This window comes from Pan paniscus, chromosome 11, assembly GCF_029289425.2.
Source record: "Pan paniscus chromosome 11, NHGRI_mPanPan1-v2.0_pri, whole genome shotgun sequence".
NCBI lineage: Eukaryota > Metazoa > Chordata > Mammalia > Primates > Hominidae > Pan > Pan paniscus.
In genome coordinates this window covers 117,853,110-117,878,802 of record NC_073260.2, presented here as the reverse complement: position 1 = coordinate 117,878,802, position 25,693 = coordinate 117,853,110, and the positions used below count along the sequence as shown (strand labels likewise).

At 45.3% G+C, this 25,693-nt stretch overlaps 1 long non-coding RNA gene across 1 annotated transcript; it reads left to right on the top strand.

Moving 5' to 3' along the window:
- LOC117981630 (uncharacterized) lies at positions 1 to 24,403 on the top strand. Its single transcript, XR_008619780.2, has 4 exons — positions 1 to 5,791; positions 19,650 to 20,765; positions 20,855 to 20,938; positions 22,644 to 24,403. It is a non-coding gene; the product is annotated as an uncharacterized LOC117981630 (long non-coding RNA).
- Positions 24,404 to 25,693: the final 1,290 nt, after the last annotated feature.

Sequence of the window (25,693 nt, the reverse complement as noted above, 5' to 3'; positions counted from 1 at the left end):
CCAAATAATTTTAGTTTTTAAATTTTATACAGTAATGTTAATAATTAAGATTATTTGTGTTATATAAACTATATGTAGTTTACATTTGTTGAGGAAAATATATGAAAATTTGTAGACTCGGAACACAATTGCATTTTATATTTTGAGTCATGTAGCTCAGGGATTGGGCAAGCTTTTTCTTTTCTTTCTTTTTTTCTTTTTTTGAGATAGAGTTTCATTCTTATTGCCCAGGCTGGAGTGCAATGGTGCAATGTCGGCTCACTGCAACCTCCGCCTCCTTGGTTCAAGAGATTCTCCTGCCTCAGCCTCCTAAGTAGCTGGGATTATGATCCCTCCCAGCCAGAACCTTACTTTTAATAAAGAACAGAATATCGGCTGGGTGTGGTGGCTCACGCCTGTAATCCCAGCACTTTGGGAGGCTGAGGCGGGTGGATCACCTGAGGTCAGGAGTTCAAGACCAGCCTGACCAATATGGTGGAACCCCATCTCTACTAAAACTACAAAAATTAGCCAGGCTGGTGGTGTGTGCCTGTAGTCCCAGCTACTTGAGAGGCTGAGGCAGGAGAATTGCTTCAACCCGGGAGGCGGAAGTTGCAGCGAGCCAAGATCGCACCATTGCACTCCAGCCTGGGTGACAGAGCAAGACTCCAACTCAAAAAAAAAAGAAAAAAAAAAAGAACGGAATAGACCAAGTGTTTGAAGACATTGCTAAGAAGGAAAAATTCTGGCCACGTGTGGTGGCTCATGCCTGTGATCCCAGCACTCTGGGAGGTCAAGGCAGGAGGATCACTTGAGCCCAGGAGTTCGAGACCAGCCTGGGCAACATGGCAAAACCCTGCCTCTACTAAAAATACAAAAAATTAGCTGGTCATGTAATCCTAGATCCTCAGGTGGCTGAGGTGGGAGAATCACCTGAGCCTGGAAGGTTAAGGCTTCAGTGAGCCGAGATTGTGCCTCTACATATCAGCCTGGGCAACCAGAGTGAGACCCTGCCTCAAAAAAAAAAAAAAAGTCAAACTTATATTGAAAAAATTTAAAAAAAAGAAAAATGTGAAAAAGTAGAGTCTCCTCATCTGAAAAATAGAATAATGGTAGTTCCTTTCTCTTTGTATGTAACGCTATCCATTTAAAGAACTTAGAACTCAGTAAGTACTAAAGGACCGTTAATTCATTCAACAAGCATTATTTGATCTAGGCACTTAGAATACATCAATCAACTAAGCTGACAAAGATTCTTCCACTTGCGGAGCTCAATCTCAGTGGAGGGATGGAGGAAATAAACAGTGCAAAATAAATAAGTGAAGGATAGAGTATGCAGGAAGTTAAGTGCTATGGATGAAAGAAAAAGTACAACAGTGTAGCAGGGTCAGGAGTGCTGGGTGGTGGGTGGCAGTGCTGAATGGGTGATCAAGATGTCCTTTTTGGGTTTTTTTTTTTTTTTTTTTGAGATGGAGTCTTGCTCTGTCACCCAGACTGGAGTGCAGTGGTACGATCTCGGCTCACTGCAGCCTCCACCTCCTGGGTTCCAGCGATTCTCCTGCCTGTCTCCTGAGTAGCTAGGAGTAGCCTCCTGGGTAGCTGGGATTACAGGCATGTGCCACCACGCCTGGCTAATTTTTGTATTTTTAGTAGAGATGGGTTTTCACCATGTTGGCTAGGCTGTTCTCAAACTCCTGATCTCAGGTGATCCACCTGCCTCAGCCTCCCAAAGTGCTAGGATTACAGGCGTGAGCAGCCATGCGCGGCCAAGATGTCCTATTTGAGAGGATAATGATAGCCGAGCAAAGGCCAAAGGAAATGAGGACATTAGCCCAAAAAATATGTGGGAAAGAATATTCCGGGCAGAGGGGGTAGCTAAAACAGGCCCTAAGAGAGAAGCATGGGGATCTTGTAGGATAACAAGGCCAGTGTGGTTTGAGGGAATGAATGGAAGGGGGGGGTCAGGCTGAGCTTAGAGAGGGTGCTCGGTATCCCATATGTGGCCCTCCAGACCACCCTTTACCTTCTTCCATCCTGCTGTGAGCCCCGGAAGGTGCCCTCTAGGGACTACACCCTTGCCATCTGGCTTTCTGTTGGATCTCCTAACAGGGCACCTACAAAAGAGAGCGAGTGAGGAGAGTCGGATCTGGGTATTCATCGCTCTTGCTCTCTCTAAGCAAGATGCTCACTGGCTGGCTGCATCCCACTGAAGGGTTCAACTCCTGACAGGTGGCTATCGCCTCAGTCCTCTCTGTTTTGGGGATCTGGTACCACTCAGTTCCTTGCCCCTTCCAGCGCAGGGATGCTATAAAAGCCCTGCTGTTACTAGACCCAAGGTTGCTGAACAATCATTCCTTTTCCTCTACTCACACCTTTTAAAATAACCCCTTTTAAAAATTCTCCTTAAACTATCCTAATTTGAACATGCCAGCTGTTTCCTGCTAGAACCATGACTAACAGAATTCAGGTCATTTCAGGCCTTGAAGGCTATTCTAAGGATTTTGGCTTTTACTCTGAATGAAACCAGAAGCCATGATAGTGTTTTCTGCAGAAGAGTGATGTGATCTGACTTAGCTTTTAAAACAGTCACTCCGGCTGCTGCATTGACACTGGGAGGCTGGGGCGGGGAGGGGAGTAGGGTAGAGGCAGAGACAGCTGTTAGGGGGCTCCTGCAATGACAATACAGCTAACTAAGGTGTTCACTGTGGAGGTGGTTGAGAAAAGGTCAGATTTGGGACATGTTTTGAAGGTACAGTCAACATGACGTCCTGATGACTGGAGGAGTGGAAGAAAGCAGGCTTTGGCATAAACAACTAAAAGGATGGAATTGCTGCCATTTATAATGGGAAAGGCCATGGTGGAGTAGGTGTAGAGAGGAAGATCATGAGTTCAGTATTGACACATCAATTTTCAGATGTTTATTGGACATCTGTGTAGAGATGTCAAGAAGGCAGTTGGGGCCAGTCGTGGTGGCTCACGCCTATAATCCCAGCACTTTGGGAGTCCAAGGTGGGCAGATCACAAGGTCAGGATATCGAGACCATCCTGGCTAACACGGTAAAACCCCGTCTCTACTAAAAATACAAAAAATTAGCCAGGCATGGTGGCGGGTGCCTGTAGTCCCAGCTACTCGGGAGGCTGAGGCAGGAGAATGGCATGAACCCGGGACGTGGAGCTTGCAGTGAGCCGAGATCACGCCACTGCACTCCAGCCTGGGCGACAGAGCGAGACTCCGTCTCAAAAAAAAAAAAAGAAAAGAAAAGAAAAAAGAGGGCAGTTGGATGTAAAAGTATGGCGTTTGAGAAATGTATAACCAGAGATGAATGGCAGATAGAATTTAAACCCATGAGACATGGTAAGATCACCAAGAAAGTGAGGGCTACATCCAGAAGAGGACCATGAATTACACTTGGGGACACTCCAAATTAAAAGGTGGTGAGAAGAGAGAATTAGCAAAAAACACTGAGAAGGAGCAGAAACAGAAGTAGGGGAAAACCAAGAGAATGGGTGTCCTAGAAGTCAAATCTAAAAATCATGTTATACCAAGGTGTGATGGCCTGTGCCTGTAGTCCCATTGAGGTGAGAGGTGGAGGCTGCAGTGAGCCAAGATCAGGTCACTGCACTCCAGCCTGGGTAACAGAGTGAGACCCCATCTAAATTTAAAAAAAAGAAAAAAGGCCAGGCCCGGTGGCTCACGCCTGTAATCCCAGTACTTTGGGAGGCCGAGGTGGGCAGATCACGAGGTCAGGAGATCAAGACCATCCTGGCTAACACGGTGAAACCCCGTCTCTATTAAAAATACCAAAAAATTAGCCAGGCGTAGTGGTGGGCGCCTGTAGTCCCAGCTACTCGGGAGGCTGAGGCAGGAGAATGGCGTGAACCCGGGAGGTGGAGCGGTGGAGCTTGCAGCCACTGCACTCCAGCCTGGGCGACAGAGCGACAGTCTCAAAAATAAAAAAAAAAAAGCATGTCAGGGAGAAGACAGTGATCTTATTTTGAACCAATGGAGGGAAAAACTGGGTGAAATGTCTTTGAGATAGCATGGGATATGAGTCATTGAGTCTTTGGTGATTATAGATAATTCAGTCACCATTATGTTTATGACTTGTTGCTCTTATCATAATCTCTCATCACCTTGTCTCCTAAGTAGACTTGGAAGCTCGATATTGTACACCTTATTAGGAAAATACTCAATTGTCTTCTAGTATAGGAAAAATTCGTCTTGTGTGTGGAGTAAACAACATTTTTGCCCTTACCACCATGAATATCACGTTCCCTTTATCCTCACTGTGTCCCTCAAAACCAAGAAAACATCTGGGAGTAGAGCTCGTAGAATGTTTCAAATAAGCTGAAATTAAGAGTTTTGTAGCATTGAAATGGAGTCTTTACATCAAAGTATAACTTGAAAGAAGAAACTTAGCAATTACTCTGCCCAAATCCATTGATCGTGTAATCTTTCTTAGCTGAGAACGTTATGGAACAAAGGCCCGCAAGGGCCTGGCAGTTGAGACACTTCAGGCAGTTAAGAAAATTCATTTCACCTTTGCAGAATGTTTCGTACGTTTGGCCATCTGCCTCTGACAGCACAAAAGCCCTAAATTTAATACCCTGAAGAGCTAACGTTAAAGTGCAAAAACGAAGGTTGCAACAGCCCGACTTCGATACACTGAAAAGAACCAGGATACACCTGCACTTCTAATTTTTTCAATTTCAGCCCGAAGCCGGCCTGGTTCAAGCATTCCTCAGAAATTTCCAGCGCACGTTCCCCATCTGAAGGCTCACACCTGCGGGAGTAGAACACACTCCACACCGGTGCCTCCAACACACGGAATTTGCGCTCCCGGAAGCTTGCAACATGGTCATTGTTGACGTGCTTCCCTTGAATTGGTCGGGCGTGGTGGTGCGCTCGTGTGGTCCCAGTTACTCGGGAGGCTGGGGTAGGAGCATCGCTTGAACCGAGGAGGAGAGAGTTGCAGTGAGACGAGATCGCGCCACTGCACTCCAGCCTGGGCGACAGAGCGAAACTCCATCTCAAAAAAAAAAAAAAAAAAAAAATCCTTAGGGACCGCCCAGAGGCTGGTGACACCTGCAATGGTACCTCCATGGCCGCGCCTCTGAGGTCACCGCTCCAGAAGGTCCCAGGCCGGCGTGGAAACCTATTACTAAGTGGGGCGAGTGGACACCAGCAGGTCCCGCCCTAAAGGAGTCCCGCGGCCGCTTGGGCCTCAGTTCCTCTTTCCTGCCCAAGTATCGCCCCAGCTCTGACGAAACAGGCAACTTCCAGACTGTGGCGTTAGCTCAGCGACTGCACTGAGCCGCCCGGAAGATCCTGGTCCCGTCAGCCAGCTGACCCACATGCGTTGCGGAGGCGCTGACCACCCCGCTTCGCTGGCTGCTGGGGGGTCACGTGAGGACCTCGGGGTCACGTGAGGTCCTCGGGCGCCGCAGGGAGGGCGGCATCCAAGTCTTTCTGCGCGTGCGCGAGCGTCCGCGGTCACTTAGGTAGAACAGTCTCAAATCGCACCGTTAGTACCGGCCCCCTTTGCCTTTCTGCCTTGCCCCTCCGAGTCCCGACCCAAGATCCCAAGTAATCGTCTTCCCCCTGCACCAGGGCCGGGACCAGGCAGCCAAGAGACGCGGAGACAGACTACTGGGACTGCGACGTCTCCTCTCCTGTTCGCTGCGATATGCCGGCGTCGTGTTGAGCGGGCTGCGGACACAGACAGCCTGCCCGGCCCCACTGAGTGTTTGATCCCCATCCTCGCAGCTCTCTAGAGGACCAGAGTTGGCGGTGCAGCCCAGCGGAGCTTCGGTGGGTGCGGATGTCACTAGATGACAGACCCAGCCCTGTCCCTCAGCCCTCAGGGCCCTTTTCCCAAAGCCTACAGCCGCAGAAAGTTCTCTTAGGATATCCCCAGACCCTGCAGCCAGCTTTTCCATGTTTCCTTCCTGGGGCCAGTACTTTCTACAGCGTCTACAGCCAAAGTATCTTATCCCAGGAGGGCCTTTATAACCATCTGCGCCTTTGGGACTTTTCCCCACTTGTTGAAATCCATGGTCTTGGCCTTTCTAGTAGCCTGTCTCTCACGCTTAAGATAGTACATGCCTCCCATCTGTAAAAATGGATCATCCGCCGGGCGCAGTGGCTCACGCCTGTAATCCCAGCACCTTGGGAGGCCGAGGTGGGCGGATCACGATGTCAGGAGTTCAAGACCAGCCTGGCTAACATGGTGAAACTCCGTCCCTACTAAAAATACATACAAAAATTAGCCGGGCGTGGTGGCAGGCGCCTGTAGTCCTAGCTACTCAAGAGGCTGAGGCGTGAGAATCGCTTGAACCTGGGAAGCGGAGGTTGCAATGAGCCGAGATCGAGCCACTGCACTCCAGCCTAGGTGATGGCCAGACTCTGTCTCAAAAAAAAAAAAAAAAAAAAAAAAGACTGTATACATTAAACTGATCCCACCTTTTTAGGCCTTTAGGACTCCAACTTAGGTTATCCTTTCCTCATGGCCCTTGGTTATTAATCCATCCTAGGGCCATCTTCTCCTTTTCAGGGTGGAGGTTTGTTTGGCATGCTTTCCTCAGGCTGCTTTGTAGAAACGCATGATTCAAAACTAGGTACAGGCCAGCGCGGTGGCTCACACCTGTAATCCCAGCCCTTTGGGAGGCCGAGGGAGGCAGATTGCTTGAGGTCAGGAGTTCGAGACTAGTCTGGCCAACATGATGAAACCCCATCTCTACTAAAAATATAAAAATTAGCCGTGTGTGGTGGTGCACGCCTGTAATCCCAGCTACCTGAGTGGCTGAGGCAGGAGAATCGCTTGAACCCAGGAGATGGAGGTTGGAGTGAGCTGAGATTCCACCACTGCACTCTAGCCTGGGTGACACAGCGAGATTTTGTCTCAAACCAGACAAACAACAAAAAAACAACATCAGGTATAAATTTTCCTTTGGTGTATAGGTTAAGCACTTTTACCAAACAATATTTTTCTTTGAACTGCCCTGGCATTATGCAATTCTGAACTCTTTGAAGGCTCCTGCTTAGACTTCAGCTGCCACCATGAGGAAGCCCAAGAAGCCTGTAAACCCTGAATATCTGAGTTAGGCCTCAGTCAGTTTAGGAAGTTTATTTTGCCAAAGGTAAGGATGCACACCCATAACACAGCCTCAGGAGGTCCTGACTACATGTGCCCAAGGTGGTCCCAGTACAACTTACTTTTATACATTTTCGGGAGACATCAATCAATATATGTAAGATGAACATTGGTTTTTTCCAGAAAGGTGTGACAATTTGACACAAAGGCAGACTCGAGGCAAAGGCAGAACAACTCAAAGAGGGGAGTGGGTTTCCAGGTCATAGGTAGATAAGAGGCAAACGGTTGCATTCTTTTGAGTTTGATTAGCCTTTTCAAAGGAAGCAATCAGATGTGTATCTCAGTGAGCTGAGGAATGACTTTGAATACAGTGGGAGGCAGGTTTGCCCTAAGCAGTTCCTAGCTTCAGTCTTCTCTTTAGCTTAGTGATTTTTGGGGCCCCAAGTTTTATTTTCCCTTCGCGAGCCCATATGGAGAACTGAGGCCCCTGCCTGACAGTCCTAGCTGAGCTTACAGAACAACTTTCAGCCTTGGGAGTGAGGCCATTTGGACCTTCTTTGTTCTATACTTCAGAGAATGGAGTTATTTTTGAGATGTAGTCCATGAGTGTGGTTTGAGAAAAACAGCTACTAGCTGGTATGTTGCAATTGGGTGGGAATGAATGGCAAGCCAGAACTGACAGAAAGGGAAGAATAGCCATGGTATCTCTGTGAAGTGGACATTCCAGAGAGAGAAGTGGGTATTCCAAAAGTGAGTGGGCTTGTGAGGAGCAACGAAGACATCCATGATGATGAAACAACAATAAGACCAAGTTTTGAGCTGGGGTGGAGAACAATTCTCTGGGTGGCCTCAGACCCCAACCCAGTTCTTCTTTTCATGCTTGTGGTTTAATTATTATTACTATTTTTTTTTCAGACAGTCTCACTCTGTTGCCCAGGCTGGAATGCAGTAGCACAATGTCGGCTCACTGCAAACTCTGCCTCCTGGGTTCAAGTGATTTTCCTGCCTCAGCTTCCCGAGTAGCTGGGACTACAGATGCATACCACCATACCTGGCTAGTTTTTGTATTTTTAGTAGGGACGGGTTTTCACCATGTTAGCCAGGCTGATCTCCAACTCCTGACTTAAAGTGATTCACCTCAGCCTCCCAAAGTGCTGGGATTACAGGCACGAACCATTGCGCCTGGCCGTGGTTTTCAAGAATAACTGTAGAGCCAGGCGTGGTGGCTCACACCTTGAAATCCCAGCACTTTGGGAGGCCAAGGCGGGCGTATCACCTGAGGTTGGGAGTTTGAGAACAGCCTGACCAACATGGAGAAACCCTGTCTCAACTAAAAAAAAATACAAAATTAACCTGGCGTGGTGGTACATGCCTGTAATCCCAGCTACTTGGGAGGCTGAGGCAGAAGAATTGTTTGAATCTGGGAGGCAGAGGTTGCCGTGAGCCAAGATCGTGCCATTGTACTCCAGCCTGGGCAACAAGAGCGAAACTCCACCTCAAAAAAAAAAACAAGAATAACTATAGAATATGCTTGGAATGCAGTATCCTGAGATAGGGGAGGAACTGGCTGGAACAGCCTGGACTTTGTTTCTTTTTCCCCTAGAAGCGACATGTCCTCCAACATTTTAGCCCAGCAAGTCTTGTGGCCCCTGAGGATATAACCCAGAGAGGGCTGCTTTCTGGGATTTCTCGGCTGTGGTTCAAGTGGAGTCCACACAGTTGAGACCCTGTCTGCCCTGGGCAGCTTTCTTGACCCTTGGGGGACCAGCTCACAATAAATCCTAGGCTTCTGTTGCTCCTTGCTGCCTATCCATAAGCAATAAACCTGCTTCAGCTCATTCACTCATGGGTAATTTTTGTATAGCTATTATAAAAGGGGTAATATGTAATGCTAAATACTCCAGTAACAATCATGGGGTTCCATTAAGTATAAATTGTGTGCATGGGTGTTGTATATCACTGGACTCAAGTTGATAACCAGTGTACAGTGAAACTGATTAACACTGAGTAGTACCTGGAAGGAATAAAGAATAGGTAGCGGCCGGGCACAGTGGCTCATGCCTGGAATCCCAGCACATTGGGAGGGATCACCTGAGGTCAGGAGTTCAAGACCAACCTGGCCAACATGGTGAAACCCCGTCTCTACTAAAAATTAGCCAGGCGTGGTGGCACACACCTGTATTCCCAGCAACTCGGGAGGCTGAGGCAGAAGAATCGCTTGAACCCAGGAGGCAGAGGTTGCAGTGAGCCGAGATCATACCACTGCACTCCAGCCTCGGTGAGAAAGCAAGACTCTGTATTCAAAAAAACAAAACAAAATAAAAAAAGAGTAAGTAGGTAGGTCCAGAGACTAAACATAGTGATATCTTGTGGCAGAAAGATGAATACCCATCACCTGTTTAGAAAGGGTTTTGCCTTATCCACTTACTTGTAGAGTCATCATACAGGAGATTGATAGTGATAGGAGGCAGGTAAATTTTTAGGCAGACAGGGATGGGTCCCTGGTGAAACTCAACCTTCGAGCTAAGGATAGTCTGAAGCCTGAAAACCAAGCTACAAGTTCTGGCTAAATCCACAAACCAGATTTAGAGATCCCATTCCTGTTTGGCATGCTCTTTCCTGATTGGTCTTTATCCTTCAGCTATTTTTTATAATATATATTTATAATATATAATATTTTATATATAATATTATATATTATATATAATATATATAATATATAATATTATATATATAATAAATATATATATAATATATATAATATATATAATATATAATATAATATATAATATATATAATTATATATATAATATATATATATGAGATGATGTATTGAATCATTACCTCCCTTCCCCAATTGGTCCTCTACACTTTTGTGCCTATTTCTGAATGGTGTTTTTCAAGCATACCCACAGACCAGTCAGCACACACTTCCCCATTTCAAGCCTATAGAAACCTCTAGACTCGGCCTCATCACTAGCAACCCACCTTTGGGTCCCATCTTGCTGTTGAGAGCTTTTCTTTTGCTCAACAAATTCTACTCTGCCTTAGTTACTCTCTGGTGTCCATGTACCTCATTCTTCTCGGCCGTGGGACAAGAACTTGGAGCTCATTGAACTACAGTAGTAAAAGAGCTGCAACAAGATCTAATAAAATAATGCTTAAAGATACTATTATTAAATTACACTTAAAACATCAGGCATGGTGCCTCACACCTATAATCCCAGCACTTTGAGAGGCCAAGGTGGCAGGATTGCCTGAGGCCAGGAGTTTAAGATCAGCCTGGACAACACAGTGAAAACCTGTCTCTACAAAAAAATTTAAAAATTTGGCCAAGTGCAGTGGCTCACACCTGTAATCCCAGCACTTTGGGAGGCTGAAGCGGGCAGATCACCTGAGGCCAAGAGTTCAAGACCAGCCTGACCAGTATGGTGAAAACCCGTCTCTACTAAAAACTCAAAAATTAGTTGGATGTGTTGGCAGGTGCCTGTAATCCCAGCTACTTGGGAGGCTGAGGCAGGAGAATCCCTTGAACCTGGGAGTTGGAGGTTGCAGTCAGCCGAGATCCCACCACTGCACTCCAGCCTGGACGACAGAGTGAGACTCCATCTCAAAAAAAAAAAAAAAAAATTAAAAATTAGTAGGCTGAGGCAATACATGCCTGTAGTCCTAGCTATTCAAGAAGCTGAGAAGGGAGGATCACTTGAACCCAGAAATTTAAGATGTAGTGAGCTATGATCACTCCATTGCATTCTAATCTGGGGCCTGGGTTACAGAGTGAGAATATATTTCAAAAAAAATTTTTTTTTAATTACGCTTAAATTTAAAAACAAAGGCTCTTTCTCTTTTTTTTCTTTTTTCTTTTACTTTTTTTTTTTTTTTTTTTTTTTTTTGGTACAAAGTCTCGCTGTGTCTCCAGGCTGGAGTGCAATGGTGTGATCTTGGCTCACTGCAACTTCCGCCTCCCGGGTTCAAGTGAGTCTTCTGCCTCAGCCTCCTGAGTAGCTGGGTTACAGGCGTGTACCCCCACGTCTGGCTAATTTTTTTGTATTTTTAGTAGAAATGGGGTTTCACCGTGTTAGCCAGGATGGTCTTGATCTCCTGACCTCGTCATCTGCCTGCCTTGGCCTCTCAAAATGTTGGGATTACAGGTGTGAGCCACCGCCCAGCAAGGCTCTTTCATTCTTTTTTTTTTTTTTTTTTTTTTTGAGACGGAGTCTAATTATGTGGCCCAGCCTGGAGTGCAGTGGCACAATCTCGGCTTACTACAACCTCCACCTCCCGGGTTCAAGCAATTCTGCTGCCTCAGCCTCCAGACTGGCTGGGATTATAGGCGCACACCACAATGCCCGGCTAATTTTTCTATTTTTAGTAGAGATGGGGTTTCACCTTGTTGGCCAGGATGGCCTCGAACTCCTGACCTCAGGTGATCTGCCCACCTCGGCCTCCCAAAGTGCTGAGATTACAGGCGTGAGCCACTGTGCCTGACTGGCTCTTTTTTTTTTTTTTTTTTTTTTTTTTGGGACACAGTCTTGCTGTGCCACCCAGGCTGGAGTGCAGTGGCATAATCTCGGCTCACTACAACCTCTGACTCCTGGGTTCAAGCAATTCTCCTGTCTCAGCCTCCTGAGGAGCTGGGATTACAGGCGCCTGCCACCACACCTGGCTACTTTTTGTATTTTTAGTAGAGACAGGGTTTCACCATGTTGGCCAGGCTGGTCTCAAACTCCTGACCTCAGGTGATCCACTTGCCTCGGCCTCCCAAAGTGCTGGGATTACAGGCATGAGTCACAGCGCCCGGTCTTCTTTCATTCTTAAATTAAAAAGTGTACACATTTCAGGGCAGGCGCGGTGGCTCATGCCTGTAATCCCAGCACTTTGGGAAGCCGAGGCAGGCAGATCGCTTGAGCTCAGGAGTTTGAGACAAGCCTGGTAACATGGCAAAAATCCTGTCTCTACTAAAAATACAAAAATTAGCCAGGCCTGGTGGTGCATGCCTGTAGTCCCAGATACTTGGGAAGCTGAGGTGGGAAGATTGCTTGAACCTGGGGGGTTGAGGCTGCAGTGAGCTGAGATGGTGACACTGCACTCCAGCCTGGGCAGAGCTGTCCAGACCCTGTCTCACACACACATACACACTATATATATATAGAGAGAGAGTATATTATAATAATATTATATATAATAATATATAATAATATTATATATAATAATATATAATAATATTATATATAATAATATATAATAATATTATATATAATAATATATAATAATATTATATATAATAATATATAATAATATTATATATAATAATATATAATAATATTATATATAATAATATATAATAATATTATATATAATAATATATAATAATATTATATATAATAATATATAATAATATTATATATAATAATATATAATAATATTATATATAATAATATATAATAATATTATATATAATAATATATAATAATATTATATATAATAATATATAATAATATTATATATAATAATATATAATAATATTATATATAATAATATATAATAATATTATATATAATAATATATAATAATATTATATATAATAATATATAATAATATATAATAATATTATATATAATAATATATAATAATATTATATATAATTATATATGATAATATTATATATAATTATATATGATAATATTATATATAATAATATATGATAATATTATATATAATAATATATAATAATATTATATATAATAATATATAATAATATTATATATAATAATATATAATAATATTATATATAATAATATATAATAATATATAATAATATTATATATAATAATATATAATAATATTATATATAATAATATATAATAATATTATATATAATAATATATAATAATATTATATATAATAATATATAATAATATTATATATAATAATATTATGTATTATATATTATATATGATGATGTGTTGAATTGCAACAGTGATTCTTGAAGGCATAAGTTAAATGCATAGGTTCTTTAATTATATAAATGCACAATATTAATTCATGTAAGTATCACGTCACATCAAAGGCAGATTTTTTCAAAATATGTCTTAGTTCCTTAATCACTCCCAACATTCCAATAAAAAGCAAGCAGCAAATCCACTCTGCTTTTGATCATAAAGTGAAGACATAGAGAAAATTAAAGCCATAATACAAGTTAGAGACTGATGTTTTATATCATGTGCCCTCACCATGCATTTGCACCAGTTTTTTGCTGACGATGAAATATGAAGCAAACAGGCACACAGAGATAGTGAGTCAGCCCAAATTAATGTAAACTATCATGGTAATAACTACTTAAAATTCATTAGGAGACCACAAGAAGTACAGAGCGTGTTCAGAAACCCAACAGCCAGCCTCCAAAAATAAAGCGAAAGAGAAAATATACAGGTCATTTCTTCTCCAGAGAATCAAGGGAGATTAAAATATTTCAACTGGGCTGGGTACAGTGGCTCACACCTGTAATTCCAGCACTTTGGGAGGCCAAAGCAGGTGGATCACTTGAGGTCAGGGGTTCAAGACCAGCCTGGCCAACTTGGTGACATCCCATCTCTACTAAAAATACAAAAAATTAGCTGGGCATGGTGGCAGGCACCAGCTACTTGGGAGGCTGAGGCAGGAGAATCGCTTGAACCCGGGAGGCGGAGGTTGCAGTGAGCCACTGCACTCCAGCCTGGGCGACAGAGCAAGACTCTGTCTGAAAAAAAAAAAAAATAAGAAAATCAACTGAAGGTAGACTGTTAGAATTTGTCACCCTTCTGTAAAATTTTTACAAGTATTTGCATGCTAAGAAGACACCTTTCAGAGTTGGCTAACAACTGTTAATGAGCATCCGCCAGATACAAAGCCCTATTCCATGTCAGCTGGGGTTGGTATTTAGAAATCCAAGGTAAGCAGGAGGACAGTCTGTGGCCATAGCATAGTTCAGTATAACTACTAGCACTTGTCTGATGCAAGTAATGTAACTAAATGTAAACAGTCATAAACAATAAGAATTTATTGGCTCATAAAAAGGCAAAATTATTGTCAATATAGAATCATTTTTCAAAATCAATGATAAGGCTGGGCACAGTGGTTCACGCCTGCAATCTCAGCACTTTGGGAGGCTGAGGCGGGTGAATCACGAGGTCAAGAGATCAAGACCATCCCGGGCCAACATGGTGAAACCCCCGTCTCTATTAAAAATACAAAATTTAGCCGGGCATGGTAGCGTGTGCCTTTATCTCAGCTACTTGGGAGGCTGAGGCAGGAAAATCGCTTGAACCAGAGAGACAGAGGTTGCAGTGAGCCGAGATCGTGCCACTGCACTCCAGCCTGGTGACAGAGCACGACTCTGTCTCAAAAAAAAAAAAAAAAAAAAAAAAAAAAAAATCAGTGATTACTGTCATTCTATGTCTATATTTTCCAGAGTCCACTGGAGTTTAAAACATCAAAATTTGACTCTCTAATTTGCTATATTGTTAGTATTATGAGCAATTGAGAAACTCATTTTTTACTAGTAATTAGTGTCTCTGAGGTGATTTCAAAGGTAATCATCTACATAATTGTCTTTAAAAGGATACAGCTATTGTGCAAATGTGGTTTATTATCAGAACTGAATGAATTATTTCATCTAGCAAAAAAATGTTAATTACAATTGAAATTTAAAGGTAATTCTACTTCAGGGACATAAATATAGTCATCTGGGTCATAATTTAGTAAATTGCCTAATTGGCTTACTTCAATAGCCAAGACTGTGAAATAATTGCAATATAACATCTGTTTCATACAGTGTTTTACTGCTTTAAAAATGCTTCTACTTTTTTGTTGTTGTTTTTGTTTTGTTTTTTGTTTTTTGAGATGAAGTCTTACTCTGTAGCCCAGGCTGGAGTGCAATGGCGTGATCTTGGTTTAATGCAACCTCTGCCTCCTGGGTTCAAGCGATTCTCCTTCCTTGGCCTCCCAAGTAGCTAGGATTACAGGTGTGCGCCACTGCACCTGGCTAATTTTTCGTATTTTTAGTAAAGACAGGGTTTCACCATGTTGGTCAGGCTGGTCTTGAACTTCCAACCTCAGGTAATCCACCCACCCCAGCCTCCCAAAGTGCTAGGATTACAGGCGTGAACCACCGCGCCCAACCAAATGCTTCTACTTTTAAAAATCAATGTATTGATATTCATAACTCTTGAGGGAAGTCAACAGCACTGATGTAGAATCCTTATTTTTCAGGTGAAGAAACTTGAGACACAGCTCTACAGTACAGTTGTCTCTCAGTATACACAGAGGATTGGTTATTGGTCTTATAACCATTACAGGACCCCCAAGTATAGCAAAATCCAAGCATACCCAAGTCCTGCAGCTGGCCCTGAGGAATAAGAGTATAGGAAAATTGGGCCCTCCCCATACAGGGTTTCACATCCCGTGAATACTGTATGTTCAATCTGCATTTGGTTGAAAAAAAGCAGTGTATAAGTCGACCCATGCAATTCAAACCCATGTCATTCAAGAGTCAACTGAGGCTAGGCTCGGTGGCTCACGCCTGTAATCCCAGCACTTTGGGAGGCCGAGGCGGGTGGACCACCTGAGGTCAGGAGTTTGAGACCAGACTGGCCAACACGATGAAACCCCATCTCTACTAAAAATACCAAAAATTAGCAGGGTGTGGTGGTGCATGCCTGTAATCCCAGCTACTTGGGAGGCTGAGGCAGGAGAATTGCTTGAACCCAGGAGGCAGAGGTTGCAGTGAGCCGAGGTTGCGTCATTGCACTCCAGCCTGGACAATAAGAGCGAAACTCCGTCTCAAAAAAAATAAAAAAATAAAAAAATAAGTCAAACAACTGGGTAAATAGTAGAGCTAGGTCTGAAGTATAGGCCTCCAGACTTCCAGTCCAGTTCTCCTTTGCACTAAGAGTACAGAAGACTACTTTAAAAAGCAGATCCTGCCCAGTGTGGTGGCGTGTGCCCTAGTCCCCAGCTACTCCAGGGAGGCTGAGGCCAAAGGATCTGAGCCTAGGACTTGGAGACCAGCTTGGGCAACATAGCCACCCCGCCTATTTAAAAAAAAAAAAAAATAGAGAGAGAAGCTGATACTGGCTCTGTGTGACTTTGAGCAAATTACTCAATCTCGTAGTGATTGAGCAAATCACTCAATCTCATAGTGAGGCAGTTAGTTTATCTGTAATATGGGACTATTCACTGGGTAATAACTTCACTGAGGGTAATAGGTGCTAAAACCTGTGGAGCACTTAGAACAGTGCTGGACAAATACTAAATTCTGTACAAATGTTGGCAATTCTACACCACTTTAACTTCTGTGATGGAAGCCTTATATTGTATACCTTATTAGTAATATACTCAAGGACACATGTAGGGCATGTTTCAGTTTTGTGGATATTGAAATACAGGGAAAACCATATTTTTGACTCGCAATATTCCCATGTTTTCGGCTTCATTATATTCCCACAATGTCCTTCCAACCAAGTAAACATGTCAAAACTGTGCCAAGAATACTTCCCTGGGATCACACACCACTGAGATATTTAATTATTAAAGAAGCTGAAATCAAGAGTATTGCAGTATTAATACAGGACACACACGAATCAAAGTGTAACATAATTTTAAATAAAAACTACGCAATTAGTCTCAGACCAAATCCATTAATGAGCATATGGAGTTACCTAACATTTTAGTATAAAAAATGTTAGGTCAAAGCCCCGGATGACCAGGCTGCAACACTGCAAATTGTTTATAAAGAAGTGTTTTGAAGGCCGGGCGCGCTGGCTCACGGCTGTAATCCCAGCACGTTGGGAGGCCGAGGTGGGTAGATCACCTGAGGTCAGGAGTTCGAGACCAGCCTGACCAACAAGGTGACGCACCGTCTCTACTAAAAACACAAAAATTAGCCGAGCGTGGTGGCAGGCGCCTGTAGTCCCAGCTACTCGGGAGGCTGAGACAGGGGAAATGCTTGAACCTGGGAGGCAGAGGTTGCAATGAGCCAAGATCGCCCCGCTGGAGCGCCGCTGCACTCCAGCCTGGGCGATTGAGCAAGACTCCTTCTAAAAAAAAAAAGTGTTTCCAGGAAGTGTTTCCAGGTTGGGTGCGGTGGCTCACGTCTGTAATCCCAGCACTTTGAGAGGCCGAGGCGGGCGGATCACTTGAGGCCAGGAGTTCGGGACCAACCTGGACATAGGGAAACCCCGTCTCTACCAAAAAATGCAAAAATTAGCTGGGCGTGGTGGCACATGCCTATAATCCCAGCTACTCAGGAGGCTGAGGCACGAGAATCACTTGAACCCAGGAGGCTGCGGTTGCAGTGAGCCGAGATGGCGCCACTGCACTCCAGCCTGGGCGACAGCGAAATTCTGTCTCAAAAAATAAAATAAAATAAAAAGCCGAAGGTCTTCAGAGCACCTCGGACCAGCGGAGGTTAAAGCTTATCTACAACAGCTTGCAGCAAGCTTGCTTTGGTAAACAGTCTGGGGCCAGGAGGTACCCACAGTCCTAGTTACGCCAAATTCAGGCCGAAGGGCGACCTGTCTCCGTGCTCCTGACAAACTTCCAGCCCCCGTTTCCCATCAGAGCCTCGTCCAGGTGTTCCCATTTAAAGGCTCCACCTGCGCAGGGCGGGTGCCGCAAAATGAGGAGAGTTTTGCAAACAAACGCGGCCGTTGCTCCAAGGTCTCGGGTAACCGATTGGCAAAACCTAGGTCTTCCCACTTAGGGAAGATGGCCCAAGAGCAAGAAGGCGAAACAAGAGGCCGCCGGACCCGCGAAGCCCCGAGCTCAGAGGTCGCCCAGTGCTCGGCCCCGCCTCTGACGTCACGGCTCGGTGGGCCTCCCGGAGCCCGGATGCGCGCTGGGACTCGGTGCAGTCCAGCTCCACGGTCGCGCTTCCCGCAGCTCCGTTCACGTCCGTTCCTCCGTTTCCCCACCTTGGGAGGGCCAGGACTTCCGAGGCTTTAGGGGGCAGGAAGCTGCGAGAAGGTGGCGCTTGCTTAGGTGAGGCGCGGAGGATGGTATTAGAGAGAGGAACGTGACTGGAAGCTCCCTGGCCATGGACGATCGCTGGGTTCTAGGCGCCTGCTCGCCCCAGCGGTGGACGGTCACGTGATACCCCCCAGTGTACCTTTCCTGCAGCGTGTTACGTGGCGCACAGAGAACGTCGCTTCCAGAGGACCGTTTTTTCGTAACTGGCAGTAGTAATCTGGCGGTTGACACTCTCATTGCCTGTATAGGCTGATGGCCCACTCACCTTTTTAGCTGGGCTCCTGACCTGTCCGGCCAGAAAGTTGCCGTTGGGGTAAGGTGGATGGCGTGGGGGAATAGGGAAGGGCCTCAGCACAGTTTCTGAACACTTCTTCCACACCAGGTTCCGGAGGCCGCAGATAGGGAAAGCAAGGGCCAGTAGGGCAGTTTTCTCTTGTGTTCCCTATTCTTGTTGAGACTGTGAGTATGGTGGAGTGACCCTCTGGCTGACCTTTGTCCCTCCTGCCAAGACTTTTTCTTGCAGGACTATTCCCCACCCAGTGGGTGAGTTTGCTTACTTGGTGGGTGACAGTACCGTGACCACAACCAAGGATTTGACAAGGGGATGTTATTACTTGCAACAAGTAAGGAAACACTGGGGGTAATTCTTAAAGCAGTGCGTCCCTGAACAAAGGTGAAAACAGTGCTTTTATTAGTCGTATGTAGAGATGGAGCAAAAGCCGTGCTGGTGCAGTTTTCCATCATGTTTCTACATACCTCGCATGCATAGAAAATAGCAAATAAGGCCGGGCGCAGTGGCTCATGCCTGTAATCCCAGCACTTTGGAAGGCTGAGGCAGGCGGATCACCTGAGGTCGGGAGTTCGAGACCAAACTGACCAACATGGAGAGAAACCCTGTCTCCACTAAAAATACAAAAGTAGCCGGGCATAGTGGAGCATGCCTGTAATCACAGCTACTCGGGAGGCTGAGGCAGGAGAATCACTTCAACCCGGGAGGCGGAAGTTGCTGTGAGCCGAGACTGCGCCATTGCACTCCAGCCTGGGCAACAAGAGCGAAACTGCATCTCAGAAAAGAAAAAAAAAAAAAAAAAGAGAGAGAGAGAAAGAAAGAAGGGAAAGGAAAGGAGAGGGAAGGGGAGGGGAGGAAAAGAGGGACGGGACGCAGTGGCTCACACCTGTAATCCCAGCACTTTGGGAGGCTGATGAGGGAGGGTCGCTAGAGGCCAGGAGCCCAAGACCAGCCTAGGCAACATAGGGAGACCCAGCCGATATTGAAAAAAAATAGAAAGAGAAAGAAAATGGCGAAAAAGAAGCTCCTCCCTATGAGACAGGGCAGGGACCCCCTCTTAAAGGCTTGCTGAGTATCTAAGCATAGAAATACAAAAAAGTCTTGAGTTCTTTCAAGAGAAATTACCAGCACATAGCTAGCCCTGAGAGTAAATAAGTAACTTAATAAAAAGGTAATAGTAGCTTAAAATGATAGCCAAGGAAGTTAAAATCATGGGGTATTTGGTTTTGTGTAGAAATGAAAGATAACATTTTAACATAGGTCTTTCCATTGTTTTTCAGAAACCTGGACCCCTACTGAATGGATCTGCTGGCACCTAGACCTCAGAGAAGGGGGAACTGAAGACTGAAGTCTGACCACTGTTCTTTGTTGAAAATTTCTTTCTCAGGGGCTTGGAGGGATCACATCTACAATCCTGAGCTAATATTCTCTTATGCTGTCCCCAAAATTTAAACGAAGCTTCTCTTTCTTAACCCATTGCAAATGAGAAAAATCTTGAATCTCCCTATGACTGTAAGCCCTTATTTCAAGATATCCCGCCTTTTTAGGCCAAAACCAAAGTGTAACCTCCATCTATTGATTTACAATTTTGCCTGTAACTTTGGCTTTCCTGAAATTTACCCCAGCCTTAAAAAAAAAAAAAAAGAACAGAAAAAGAAAACTGCAAGGCATCAGGGAGGTCAGAATTTGGGCATGAGCTGCCTGATCCTCCTTGCTTTGCATCTTTGCAAATAGATGCCTTCAGCTGTGCATGATGGCTCACACCTCTCATCCCAGCACTTTGGGAGGCCAAGGCGGGAGGATTGCTCCATCCCAGGAGTTCGAGATCAGGGGCAAAATGCCGAAACCCTGTCTCTACAAAAAATTTAAAAATTAGCTGGGCATGATGGTGCACTTCTGTAGTCCCAGCTACTTGGGAGGCTGAGGCAGGGGGATTCCTCGAGCCCAAGAGGTTGAGGCTACAGTGAGCCATCATCGTGCCACTGCACTCCAGCCTGGGAAACAGAATGAGACCCTGTCTCAAAACAAAACATTTGAAAAATAACAAGTTCAGGTGCAGTGGCTCATACCTGTAATCCCAGCACTTTGGGAGGCCAAAGTGGTCGGATCACTTGAGGCCAGTAGTTCATGACCAGCCTGGCCAACATGGCAAAACCCCATCTCTACTAAAAATACAAAAATTAGCTGGGTCTGGTGGCTGGCAACTGTAGTCCCAGCTACTCCGGAGGCTGAGGCAGGAAAATCACTTGAACCCAGGAGGCGGAGGTTGAAGTGAGCCGAGATCACACCACTGCACTCCAGCCTGGGCAACAGAGCAAGACTCCGTCTCCAAAAATAACAAAAAATAAACACATGCCTTCCTTCCTACTGCTGCATAACCTCACTGTGTCAGGGAGGTGAGTGGACCCCAGTTAGGTTCTATAACACCTGGGCGAGGGTTTTTAGTATGGTAATAAGACTTAGCCACATTTTGTATCCATCTCAGGCATCTCTGGATCCAGCTGGTTTTTGTTTTGCTGAGGCTCGGCTTCTTCCTGGAACTTTTTGAAACAACACTCAAGGGTCTCAAGTGGGTATTTTTTCATGTTGTATACCCAAAAACCTGAAAACCCAGGGCCCTGGGTTACAGTATTTCCACGTCGTATACCCAAAAACCTGAAAACCTGGGGACCGTGGGTTCCAGTACTTCCTGGCGATCTTACCCACTACCACCATCTAGTCAATTTGAACCACCTCCTCAACCACCTATGAGGGCCTAAACACTCTTTCACTCCCTTTCCTGCTAGCACCCCTCAAGCTGATAAAAATACTTTGGTCTTTAAAGCCGACTGGAAATGCTGAGTCAAAATAAAATTTGGAATATTTAAAGTGGATTCAAAAATATTTCAGCAATGCAGACAATTGTGAATAATGAAGCTGTTGGTAATATATGTCTTGATATCCTATACAACAAACAAATTGTCTGACTATGTACGAGTGATTTTTTTTTCCTTTGTTTTTTTTTTTTGAGATGGAGTTTAGCTCTTGTCGCCTAGGCTGGAGTGCAATGGCACGATCTTGGCTCACTGCAACCTCCGCCTCCCGGGTTCAAGCAATTTCCTGCCCCAGCCTCCTGAGGAGCTGGGATTACAGGTGCCTGCCACCACGGCCGGGTAATTTTGTATTTTTAGTAGAGATGGAGTTTCAGCATGTTGACCAGTCTGGTCTCGAACTCCTGATCTCAGGTGATCTGCCCACCTCAGCCTCCCAAAGTGCTGGGATTACAGGCATGAGCCACTGCACCTGGCCCCTTTTTCTTATTTTTCATTACCAACAGTTTGCCCTGACAGATATACGAGTGATTTTTTTGAAAACTGTGCAGTCACAGTTATTGTGGAGCCATATAATCTTGCACTTTTCAGTCCTGCAGGGCAAAAAGATTATAACAGAATGACCCCCACAGCTATCCACAATCGGATGTATTAATTTTTTTTTTTTTTTTTTTGAGACGGAATTCACTCTGTTGCCTAGGCTGGAGTACATTGGCACGCGACCTCGGCTCACTGCAACCTCCGCCTCCCGGGTTGAAGCGATTCTCCTGCCTCAGCCTCCCAAGTAGCTGGGATTACAGCCGTTTGCCACCACGCCCAGCTAATTTTTGTATTTTTAGTAGAGACGGGGTTTCACCATGCTGGACAGGATGGTCTCGAACTCCTGACCTCAGGCGATCTGCCCGCCTCGGCCTCCCAAAGTGTTGGGATTACAGGTGTGAGCCACCGTGCCCAGCTAGATGTATTAATATTTATAGTTTATCTTCTTTTTTTTTGAGATGGAGTTTTGCTCTTATTGCCCAGGCTGGAGTGCAATGGTGCGATCTCGGCTCACTGCAACCTTGGCTCTCTGCAACCTCTGCCTCCTGGGTTCAAGTGATTCTCCTGCCTCAGCCTCCCAAGTAGCTGGGATTACAGGCATGTGCTACCACTCCCGGATTATTTTCTATTTTTAGTACAGACCAGGTTTCTCCATGTTGGTCAGACTGGTCTCAAACTCCCTACCTCAAGTGATCTGCCCACCTCGGCCTCCCAAAGTGCTGGGATTAAAGGCGTGAGCCACCGCCCCTGGCCTTATAGTTTATCTTCTAGTGGTCTTCTATCCTCATTTGAAAATGTGAAAAGTGGGTACCTGAGATAATTCACCGACTCATTGTTTCTTGGAACCAAAATTGATCTCAGAAGTGTAACCCTGTACTACTGAGAAGCTTAACCAAGGACAAATACAATCCCCTCACTCCACAGATGGCTGACATGATGGTCTGTGACCTGAAAGTTGTTGAATAGTTGGCGTGTTCTGCATTCATGTGGAAGAGGCTAAAGGATGTTTGATGAAGCACTATGGGCTGCCCTGGAAGAGGACTGAAGAAGCAGCTGCAGGTGAGTGCTGCTCTGAACATATTCCAGGACACTTTGTACATAGTTGGTGGTTCTGTCACACTTAAAGCAATGTTAATTTCTTTATTTTTATTTTTTTAGAATCAAGGTCTCTGTTGCCCAGGCTAGAGGGCAGTGGTGCAATCACAGCTCACTGCAGCCTCAACATCCCAGGCTCAGGTGATTCTCCCACCCCAGTCTTCCCAGTAGCTGGGATTACCAGTGCATGCCACTATGCCTGGCTTTTTTTTTTTTTTTAATTTTAAATTAACTTTTTTTTTTTTTTTTTTGAGACAGAGTCTCTCTCTCTCTCTCCCACCCAGGACAGAGGGCAGTGGCACAATCTGGGCTCACTGCAACCTTCACCTCTCAGGTTCAAGCGATTCTTGTGCCTTTGCCTCCCAAGTAGCTGGGACCACAGGCATGTGCCACGACACCTGACTAATTTTTGTATTTTTAGTAGAGACAGGGTTTTGCCATGTTGGGCAGGCTGGTCTCAAACTCCTGGCCTTAAGCGACCTACCCGTCTCGGCCTCCCAAAGTTCTGGGATTACAGGCATGAGCCACCATGCCCGGCCCTCTTTTTTTTTTTTTTTTTTTTTTTCCTGAGACGGAGTCTCGCTCTTTTGCCCAGGCTGTAGTGCAGTGGCGTGGTCTCGGCTCACTGCAACCTCCGCCTCCCGGGTTCAAGCAATTCTCCTGCCGCAGCCTCCTGAGTAGCTGGGATTACAGGTGCCTGCCGCCACGCCCGGCTAATTTTTTGTATTTTTAGTAGAGACTGGGTTTCATCATATTGGCCATGCTGGTCTCAAACTCCTGACCTCATTATCTGCCCACCTTGGCCTCCCCCAGTGCTGGGATTACAGGCATGAGCCACCGCGCCTGGCCCATTTTTTAATTTTTGCAGAGATTGGGTCTCACTATGCTGCCCAGGTTGGTCTTGAGCTCCTGGGTGCAAGCAATCCTCTTGCCTTGACCTCCCAAAGATCTGGAATTATAGGCATGAACCTCCATGCCTGGCCTAAAAGCAATGTTTAAATCCAATTAAAAATTAAAATTTGTTTTTTGTAGTTGTAGAGGAACTGCTCCGTGCTGGTTCCCCAATAGCCTAGGACAACTCTGTTAGCCTTGACAAATTTGGCATCCAACCTGAGCCTGGTAAGGTCACGAAGCCTTTTTGGAAGAAAGAGGGATGTGGGCCAGGTTAAGGGCTATGATAAGACTCCCTGGGATCTTGTAGTGCATGTTCTTGCCTAAGCAGTGAATTGGGAGGATTAAGTTTCCTCCCAGTGTCCTAGTTGTTACTAGACAGTGTGGGCTGGGTTAGATGAAATGGAAAAGATTTCCCTGGGTCTGATAGTACATACTACCCATCAGTGAATATTTAGAGATTTAGAGGCTGGGCTCGGTGGCTCAAGCCTGTAATCCTAGCACTTTGGGAGGCTGAGGCAGGCAGATCTCTTGAGCTCAGGAGTTTGACGCAAGCCTGAGCAACATAGCAAAACCCTATCTCTATAATTTTTTTTTTTTTTGAGATGGAGTTTTGCTCTTGTTGCCCAGGCTGGAGTGCAATGGCGCAATCTCGACTCACTGCAACCTCTGTCTCCCAGGTTCAAGTGATTCTCCTGCCTCAGGCTCCCGAGTAGCTGCGATTACAGACATGCATCACCATGCCCAGCTAATTTTGTATTTTTAGTAGAGATGGAGTTTCTCCATGTTGGTCAGGCTGGTCTCGAACTCTCAACCTCAGGTGATCCGCCTGCCTCCACCTCCCAAAATGCTGGAATTACAGGTATGAGCCACCGCATCCGGCCTACAGAAGATTTTTTTAAAAATTAGCTGGGTGTAGTGGCACACATCTGTGGTCTCAGCTACTTGGGAGGCTGAGGTGGGAGGATTGCGTGAGCCCAGGAGGTTGAGGTTGCAGTGAGTCGAAATCGCACGACTGCACTCTAGCCTGGGCAACAGAGCGATACACGACAGAGCAATACACTGTCTCATAAAAACAAAACAAAAACAAAAACAACAAAACTCAAACAGCAAGAGATTTACAGTGGTAGGATTGAAGCAGCTGCCTGAATGGTGTCTTAGTTGTAAAAGTTTGTAGATGCTTGGCTGGGCGCCATACTCTTTGGGAAGCCGAGGTGAGTGGATCTCCTGAGATCAGGATTTCGAGACCAGCCTGCCCAACATGGAGAAACACCGTCTCTACTAAAAATACAAAAAGTTAGCCAGGCGTGGTGGTGGGCGACTGTAATCCCAGCTACTCGGGAGGCTGAGGTATGAGAATTCCTTGAACCTGGGAGGCGGAGGTTGCAGTGAGACGAGGTCACGCCACTGCACTCCAGCCTGAGTGACAAGAGCAAAACTCCGTCTCAAAAGAAAAGAAGAAAAAGAGTTTGTAGATGCTGAGCAGAAGGCAACTTAAATCTGAAAGTAAGTCCAAAACTGTGCTTATTGGTGTGGAACTGCTCCTGTCACACCCCCGATCTCTTCCTCTCTCTTACCCTGACCTCTGTTCCTTTAAGGAAAGAAACGTCCACTCTGCTCCAGTCAACCCCACTGCTGGTGTCCTCTGCACTGCCTTGCACTCCCTGAAGAGAGCCTGGGCAACAGAGCGAGACTCCATCTCAAAAAAAAAAAAAAAAAAAAAATTGGGGACTATGTATATAGATTTACTACACTGAAGCCCTCCAGCAGTCTAAGAACTGATGCCTCTAACGAAGGAAAGGACTGCATGTTTCTGATGAAGCTACCATGACCTACCAGATTTCCAACGCCTGCCAAAATTAATCTATTTGTCTGTGGTAGAAGAGGCCATACCATTGTGGCCCTTGAAACTTACTGTATGATGTTTTATTTAGTGAACAGTTCACATACCCAAATGGTTGTAACTGATACTGCTGAATATATTGTAA